Here is a 9,909-nt window from a genome sequence, read left to right as displayed (position 1 = left end):
CCACATGGTCATCCCCTCTACACAAAGTCAAGTTTATGTTCTGCCTCGTCAGCAAAGGGGAATCTGATGCATATTGCTTTCAGAGTGCAACATACTAGAAAGGAGCTTGGGTGTGATGACCTGGGTTGTATCTTGATGGGGCTTCCATATACAGTTGTACAGATTCTACCCTGCACAAAACTAGGCCGGACCATTCTCCCAAACCATTCATGGCAGTACCAAATCCTGACACTGTTCCGTGGGGGTTCTGCCACCTTGGGAAATTTACAAAACTTCTCTGAACCTCAGTTTCTCAGGTACAAAAAGGGGATGGAAAGTTTCGCATCATTGGATTCTTATGAAGATTAATGGATATTACCTCTGGTACAGAGTTGGTTGTTCAATAAATGTTATCAATATGACTCTGTTGAGAGAATCTAGTGTCTTAGATTCAATTAGCTGTTATTTTTTAAGTTCTTAAAAATAGAGAAGTATAATTTTTTTTCATGTTTATTTATTTTTGAGAGAGAGAGAGACAGAGTGCGAGCAGGGGAGGGGGAGAGAGAGAGGGAGACACAAAATCTGAAGCAGGCTTCAGGCTCTGAGATGTCAGCACAGAATCCCACACAGGGTTTGAACCCATGGACCGCGAGATCGTGACCTGAGCTGAAGCCAGATGCCCAACTGGCTGAACCACCCAGTTGTCTCAAAATAGAAAAGTATAAATTAAGTTTAAAAATATGACATTCCTATATGCATTGAATGCATTCAAAATATAATTTGATATATATGCAATTGACTAATCAAAAAGTGTTCCCACAATACTGGGAGAATTAGTTTAATGATATTTTTAGCCAAGTGTTGGGGGAAGGGATCTGTTTATGGAGTCAAGGAGCATTTCTGGGATAAGATGGGATCTAACCATTGGAGGATTGCCAACTTAAGGCCGGACGGGGAGGGGAAGGTTGAGTGACAGCACGAACAAACAAGCTGTAAAGGCCAGAATCAGACAACAGAACAATGATTCATTCAGCAAATACTGAATGGAAGTTAAGGAGAACCCAACAGGAAAAAAACACCCACTTTGGGAAGCCTCCTTGTAACCCTGGATGAGACATTTTATGCAAATGCAAACATGTATGGATCGTCGTTTTTGATTCTGTTCAGAATCCAAAGAAAGCATTGGCTCACCAGCACAATATTTCACTTAGCAGAAAATAATAACTTGATTGCGTATGTTTATAAGTTATGTGTTACTATTTTTATCACTTATCTTGTAAATCTACCCACCATGGTATCTAAAAACTGAAGAATTTTGCCTACTAGAAGAAAGTTCCTTAAGTGTAACCCATAGATGATGATGATGATGATGATGATGAATAAAACTCTGTAAAATATTAACTCATAGTGTAGCCTTTAATTTCAATTAATTACTACACTACCTGTGATTTTAGCGCCAGAATTTTCTGCATTTAAGTAATCCATAGATTAAGATTTATCAGAAGGTATTATGTGTGACATATAATGGGACATTAAAAGTGCCAAACTCAAACATGTTACTGATGACCTTACCATCTCCTACAAGTTTATATGGAGGCCACAGAAAACACTGCCAGGAACAGTTGGTCAGCAAATTAGAATCCCTCTGCCAAACATATATGAACAAGTAGGAACTTTGTATCTGTAGATAATTGGTCTATCGGAGATTTATTATAGCACCCTCTATGGTAGCTGGGAGCACAGATGATTTTTGGGACTGGATGCTTCGAGACCATAACTTATACTCCGTAGAAATCTTGACTCACAAAATAATTGTGTTTGGAATCTTTGTTACAGCCTAACGAGTAACATATGGGATATATGTGGTATCTTTTTACCCTCCAATTATCCAAGCAAAAATGAAACCATAGATACATAAAAACCGTCCTTGTATTAAAACCCCATGTTTTCACGTGGAGGTTGAACCTCCCTTTAGGACAATGATAGAATCAAGCTCCTTTGGATTGTATGTCTTCTTTGCTCGCTTCCTCTTTCCCTAGCCCCGTAGCCAACGATTCTCTTTATGGTCATTACTTACCTCAGTTTTTGTACATGAATGAAAATAAAAGTATGCTTTTTAATATCCATTATGTGAATAGTGATAGCACATGCTTTCCCTTATGATCAACTATATCGTTTGATAAGAAAAAAAGTCGGATGAAAGTATCAGTAAATATTTAATATCTCATGTTTTCTAGGTAACTATACTTTTTTCCCAATGATTTGCTCCGTTAACTTTTTGACTTAGGCTAATAGCCCTTCAATATCTACCATTGGCTTATTTTCCCTTATGAAGACCTTATGTCTTTCTCTTCTTAAAAACTCTAGTTAGGGGCGCCTGGGTGGCTCAGTTGGTTGAGCAACCGCCTTCGGCTCAGGTCATGATCTTGCAGTTCGTGAGTTCGAGCCCCACATTGGGCTCTGTGCTGACAGCTCAGACCCTGGAGCTTGCTTCAGATTCTGTGTCTCCCTCTCTCTCTGCCCCTTCCCTGCTCATACTCTGTCTCCCTCTGTCTCCCAAAAATGAACAAACGTTAAAAAAATTAAAAAAAAACTCTAGTTAAAGAAATAATAGTATGCTTTTGCAATAAGTTAAGTCAATTTCTAAGTTTGCTAAGAGATGGGAGTGTTTGTACATCCGTGGAAACATTCAGTTTCTCAATAGTTTTGACTCATCATTTTCTATTAACTAGAAACTTGATTTTATGTCTATTCATAATTAGCATCTGTTTTGAACATTTTTCACACTTGGGTCAAGGCACAATTATAAAAAATTTTATAGAATTTTGATTCCACGTACTCCTAAATCCATTTTGCCCCTGCGTGAGAGGCATCTTCTCCGTCGTGGAAATAACACAAACTATAGGTTGGATGTTTCTCTGAATGTATTGAGGTTTCTAAAAAAAAGAGAGAGAAAGAAACGAAAGCCATGAAAATTATGTTGTTCCTCCCACAGAAATCTTCCAGCTTTTTATACCTGGCCACAGTTAATGAACTCCTCACATTTAGATTGGATGGATGTGCCCAGGTAGAGAAACGAAGATGCTTGTTTTAGTAACAAACAATCCTGAGTTCCCAAACAGCATTTCCAACCAGGAGTAACAACATGGAAGGTCTGTCCTTGTATGTATGTATGTCTACTTATTATGTAGTCCGTAAGAGAGAAGACACTCAATGTGGACTTATCCTCCTTCTAGGCCACTATTATCATGAAGCTTCCTCAGACTACTTTCACGCAAAATTACTTTTCAATTGGAACCCCAAATCTAATAATTGTGGAATATTTCTTCTTTCTCTGTATTTTCTAAATTGCGTACAATAATGACATATCTCTTTGAAATGTGTTTTGCAAGTCTCCTTTTGTATTTTAAAGAGGTCAGCAAGGGCACTATACCTGCTCAGAGGGATATTTAGGAGGAAAATTGGTCTCTCTGACACCTTTCACCCAATGTATGCGACGAACTCATCCTTCTCCAGGGCATGCAAATAGCTTAATTCAAAGGATTATAGTTTTAAATATAAATTTTCAGACCATTAAGCTTACGGTCAACTTAAAAACTGCTATCATTTGATTAGTACTTTTTACAAGCCCCCTACACTCAAAGCGTATCCATAGAATTTCTTAAAAAGAAAGGCTGCAGGACCATCATTCTGCCAGGGTTATCTTCATCATGACAGGACGTGAAATTCACCTTGGCATCTGGCACTGTTCAGAGCATACCAGACATCGCCTGATAACTAAAAGCAATCTGATAAAAATAGGAGTGTGGAGGAAAAATAAGGGCCAAGGAGATAGGGAACTACAACAAGTAGTATCTATTTCAAGGAAATCCTTCTGTTGCCAAGAGAGATAAAGCAGACATTCAGTCAAACTCAGACCTCTTTAAGGCAGACATTTCAAACTAAACTTCTCTCCACTTCGGTGTTGCAGATTCACACCGCCCACCAGCCAGTCGGATCTGACCGCTATCCTAGTATCTCCCTCTCCCTTGCTCACAGCAGTGAGAATTAAATTTGCAGTAGGATATTTATTGACCTAAAACGATGTTCATAATGTATCACTAGGCTCCAAAACTTTACGTGCATTGTAACCTATATCTGTAAAAAATTATAATAGCAAAGACACACTTACAACGGAGAAAAGATGTGGAAAAACGTCTATACATACGCAAGTATGTATACGCACATACATAAAAATACATGTGTTTTATATTTACTTTTGTATATACGTATCTCTATATTTGTGTATTTCTCCTAGGTGGTTAAAACTGTGATGGGGTTATGCTGATTTATATTGTCCTCTTTTTGTTTGGCTATAGCCAACCCAATAACCATATGCTACTTGTAAAATAAGTAGGGGTAGGGGCGCTATTGTTAATCGACTCCATTGTCCAGGGACAACGTTCCAAGCTTTGCAGCTCTCACTCATATTCTTCAGGATCTGTCCTTGACCACCTCACATTCGTTTTCTCCTTGTTGTGTACCTTGTAATCTAATCAGCTTTTTCCCCAAAGTGCCAAATTCTTTCTGCTTCGATGCCCTTGTGCATCCTTCATTTTGCTTGGAGAGCTCTCTCTCTCCTTGTCCACCTGGCAAACTCATTTTCTCCATTCATGATCCAGAATTTGCCAGACCAATCTCTCCTTATGTTCCTATACTGACTTCCGTAAATCTCCACTGCCACGCTAACCTTCTATCACATCATGAGTTGCCAGAATTAGGGACTGTGTTTTAGAAACCTTTGATTCATATGTGCCTGGTGCTGGGCACTTAGCAAGTGTTGAATAAATGAATGAGTGAGTGGGGCGCCTGGGTGGCGCAGTCGGTTAAGCGTCCGACTTCAGCCAGGTCACGATCTCGCGGTCCGTGAGTTCGAGCCCCGCGTCAGGCTCTGGGCTGATGGCTCGGAGCCTGGAGCCTGTTTCCGATTCTGTGTCTCCCTCTCTCTCTGCCCCTCCCCCGTTCATGCTCTGTCTCTCTCTGTCCCAAAAATAAATAAAAAACGTTGAAAAAAAATTATAAAAAAAAAATAAATGAATGAGTGAGTGAATGAATAAAGTAGTAAATTTCATAGGGTCATGTTGAAGGTTAGACGTAACAAACCTTATGAAGTGTGTGGCACAGAAGCTGAAACATAGCAAGTGTTCATGAGAGGAGTAGCTGCCACGGTCATCATGATTGTACGATGCCTGCTTTGTTTTGAGGATCTCTGTATTGCTCAACAACCTTGTTCAAGGCCGACATATCCGTATGTTCCATAAAATGAAGAATTCTGCCATAGTCCCTGCAGGTTGGGTCTCCTATTTTATGGGCACAAGATAATCATAGCAAAACAGATGGATAACCAAGAAGATCTAAACAACTGACGATTTAAAGAAAATCTTAGGGGCACCTGGATGGCTCAGTTGGTTGTATCTGACTTCAGTTCAGGTGATCTCACAGTTCGTGGGTTCCAGCCCCAATTCGGGCTCTACGCTGACAGCTGAGAGCCTGGAGCTGCTGCAGATTCTGTGTCTCCCTCTCTCTCTGCCCCTCCCTCAGTGGAGCTCTCTGTCGCTCTCAAAAATAAAACATTAAAAAAAAACATTAAAATTTATTTTAAAGACCGAGGGTATAGGCTTTCCTAATTAAACCATCAAAAGGCAGAACAAGAGCAATTGTCCTTAAAAAAAAAAAAAAAAAGGAAAAAAAAAAGCCTTCTATTTACCCCTCCTACACCCTTCCTTTGGGAGTCATACTACCCTTCGGATCACTTTTCCCATTCTGTTTTCACTTGAAAGACACCTTCAATGTTCAATTTGCATGGTGCGTGTGTGTGTGTGTGTGTGTGTGTGTGTGTGTGTGTGTGTGTGTGTGTTATGAGCACGAGAGTATGATCCACCTGGGTGGCACCTGGGTGACTCAGTCAGTTAAGCCTCTGACTTCGTCTTGGGCCACGATCTCATGGTTTGTGGGTTCGAGGCCCACATCAGGCTCTGTGCCGACAGCTCAGAGCCTGGAGCCTGCTTCACATTCTGTGTCTCCCTCTCTCTGTCCCTTCCCCACTCTCACCCTGCCTCTCTCTCTCTCTCTCTCTCTCTCTCTCAAAAATAAATAACCATTAAAACAAATTTAAAAAAATAGTCCTAACAAATACCAACAATGCTTATCTGCGAGATTGAAAAATATTACAGGAAAGTAAAGAGTAAACATATTAGAAGTAAGTCTGTATAACAAGCTCTCAGCTGGGTGAATGGAAAGTTGGCTAATGTGAAACCTCAAGTTTCTCTCTTTGACTAAGGAAGTCACAGGTGGGATGGCACTCTTCACTTCAGAGCTGGAGGTGTGGCACCATTCACATCAGTTTGAAACAAAGGCCAGCTAATTCATGAATATTTTTACAAAATATTTTTCCAAGATCCTGTCTGTTGCAAGTCCTAAATTTCTCCTTGCTTTAATATTTGCCTTTGGACCTCCTATTTGCCACTGACTTTGGTATCAGTTTTTCTGGGCTCTGTCCTGATATTCAATTCTTTCTGGCCTCTTACTTTAACATTTTTAGGGATAGGGATATTTTTCACATTTTTTCAGGTTTAGGAATATTTTTAAGGAATATTTTCCACTTGAAAAAAAGACAGCCCATATAATTTCCCACATATAATTTCTCCACTTTTATTCACTTAATTTTTAGGCTATTCAGTCCCCTCTCTTTTCCGGCACACTGAGTATTTTGTGGTATCTACTACAAAGGATTCTTTTCCCTGGCATATAATTCCACAACACAGAGTCTGAAAGGCAAACATATATAGATATCTTATATTATTTTTAACCAAGTTGTTTTTATAAAAAACGACTTCAATTAATCTGGAAAGATTGTTATTACATTCTTCACACGCTGGATCTCAGACATTGTTAGCATTTGTGGGTGTTGATGATTGTTTTCTGTAATTACTTGTGTTGTTTTGTGAAAGTGCCCCATAACATCACTCTAATTAAGATTCTAACAACATGTCCCCTTGGTTGTTGAAATGCTTGTTAAACAATGTCAAGTGGTTGTTCTCCAGGCTAAATCTAACATGAATAAAAATACCCAAGTCACATATGTGTTTAGAGTGAGATTCTAGTTCCATAAATGACTCTCCAGCTTCCATTTTTGGGCAGGAAAATAAAAGTCATGTACATACATAAAGGTGTCATCACTGAGACTGATACATAAGTAGATGTATAAATAGGCATAACGTGAGACACGTTAGACAGATCTCTCTCCTTAGAAACACCTTCAGAAATGGATGCTCATAGGTACCTGGTTGAGGGGAGTACCAGGAAGAAGGGAAGAATACTGAAAAATGAGCTAAGAAGACACCAAAGCCTGTAGAGTCTGCTACTGAAACTGATTCAATCTGAACAGGATTTTAATCAACTTGTGGTTCTGTAGGTCTTGGAAATTTACATTCAGAAAGTTTGACCTAATCATTAAACACGTAACGGGATTTGACTCTCAGAATTTTTATATATGCCAAAATATAACAACATTGCAAATCTATTTTTGTGCAAATACATTCAAATGTATCCGTACCAAACCAAACACCTTTGGCTGTTTTTGGTTTTGTTTGGTTTTGTTAGCTTCGCCACACAATTTTCTTAAATGTCTTACGTATAATTTCCTCACTTCTATTAACTTAATTTTTTTGTACCATTCATTCCCCTATTTTTTCTGGACCAGTGAGTATTCACTAAAGGAAAGAGAACTGAAGAGAGCACTTACAGATTCCTGAGAATAAAGCTGCAGAAAATAAGTTGGAGACATGCTGGATTAAAAACTAATTAGGTATGTTGAACTGAATGATTAAGTAAATGGAGGCTGGCTGGTGGGGGCCAGCTTCCTCACTGTTGAAATGGGAGTATTCACATAAGCAAAGGAAGAAGGGCTATAATGGTGCATATAGCAATGGATTAAAGTTTAAGACATCAGGAGGAATTCGTGTTTTGCTTAATATAAAGATGGTTACACGCACATATGGGTATATTTATAGGCATGTGTATATATACAGGTTAGTATACACACGTATTTCCTTTCTTTCAACTGCGAGTGCCCAGAAGGAAGGAGCACACCTGCAACCCAGATATTAGTTTCCAAAACCTTTTTCAAATGAAATCACTCCTTGGATTGATGGCTGATTCTAGGACTCGGCAGGAAATATACAAGAAGAATCTGAAATATCTCACCAGTGGCAGGAAGTAAGAAGGTGCTAAAACACACAGTGGTACAGGTGTGTCAAAGGGACATAAGAGTCAACTGGAAGAGTTGCCTACCGTAAGATCTAGAACAATCTGAGTAACAAAATAAATCAATTATTATTGGATTAGAATGAAACCACATAATACATATCTGTCCATCCACATTAATACACATAGATAAATAAATAATAGGATAGAAAAGATGGAAGATTTCTAAATAATTTGTGTAAATACTCTGCCCTCAAAAAGGCAGAGTGTAATTCTTCACTTTTTAAGTACGGACTGCACATAGAGATTTCCTTCAAAAAAATACATTCTCATAGGGGGACAAGAATAGGGATAAAGTAATTGCATAGCAGAGAAACCAGACAAACACTACGTGCACCAGGTAATCAAGGTCAACATTAACAGGGATCAGTCATTCTGATCAAGATTCCCTTGATATGTTGTGGTAAAAATTGTACTTTCCCTCTATAATCTTCCTACCAAAACCACATCATGCCTGTCTCATCATAGGAAAAATATCAAATAAATCCCAGTTAAGGAATATTCTACAGAATATCTGACAAAGGCTTCAAAACTGTTGGAGTCATCAAAAACAAGAAAAATCTGAGAAACTGTCACAGCCAAGAGGGCCTAAGAAGACATGATGACCAAATGTAATATGGTATCTGGAAGCAACCTAGAGAGAAAAAGGATTAGGTAAAAACTAAGAAAATGTGAATAAAGTATAGACTTCATAAGGATCAATATGGTGAGCTAATTAACAAATATACCATGCTAATATAAGCTGTTAATAATAGGGGAAACTGAGGCTCTTGGGTGCCTCAGGTGGTTGAACATTCAACTCTTGATTTCTGCTTAGGTCAGGATCCCAGAGTCAAGGGATTGAGCCCCGCATTGGGCTGTGCATTGCATTTGGAGCCTGCTTAAGATTCTCTCTCTCTTTCTCTCTCTCTTTCCCTCTGCCCCCTTGCCAACTTGCATGCTCTCTCTCTATATATATTAAATAAATAGATAGATAGATAGATAGACAGATAGATAGATAAATAAATAAATGGGGAAATTGGGTACAGGGTATATGGGAACTCTCTGTATTAATTTCACAGTTTTTATGTAAATATAAAACCGATTGCAAAAAGTTTATTAAAATTTTAATACAGCTACTTTAGGGTTACCACAAGACACTAATTTAATCACAAATACATGAGCGTTAAAGTCACAATGTCATCCTATAATACTTGTATCATAGATGGTACAGGATAGGTTATAACTAATGTTCAGATATTCACTGGTATAGAAGCACAACATATTAAACCTCTCATCTAGGACTCTTAGATCACCATAAAAAACATTCTATCATCTCCTGCGAACCACACTCTAGTTTCTAAAATTTAGTTCAAGACCACTCGGCCCCTAGACACATACCAATGAAGGGAAAGGCAGTGACTTTAGAGTCTTCCGTTCCACCTCTGTTGAGAGCAGCTGGCTTTTATCTCCCAAATCAAGATACCCAAACTTATGGGATGCAGCAAAAGCAGTAGTAAGAGGGAAGTTCATAGCAATAAACACCCACATTAAAAAAGAAGCAAGCGATTTTTTGTATCTCTGTGTGGTGATAGGTGTTAACTAAATTTATTCTGGTAATCATTTCACAATATGTACATATATCCA

Source organism: Felis catus, chromosome F2, assembly GCF_018350175.1.
Source record: "Felis catus isolate Fca126 chromosome F2, F.catus_Fca126_mat1.0, whole genome shotgun sequence".
NCBI classification, from domain to species: domain Eukaryota; kingdom Metazoa; phylum Chordata; class Mammalia; order Carnivora; family Felidae; genus Felis; species Felis catus.
Note: the sequence above shows the minus strand (reverse complement) of the source record.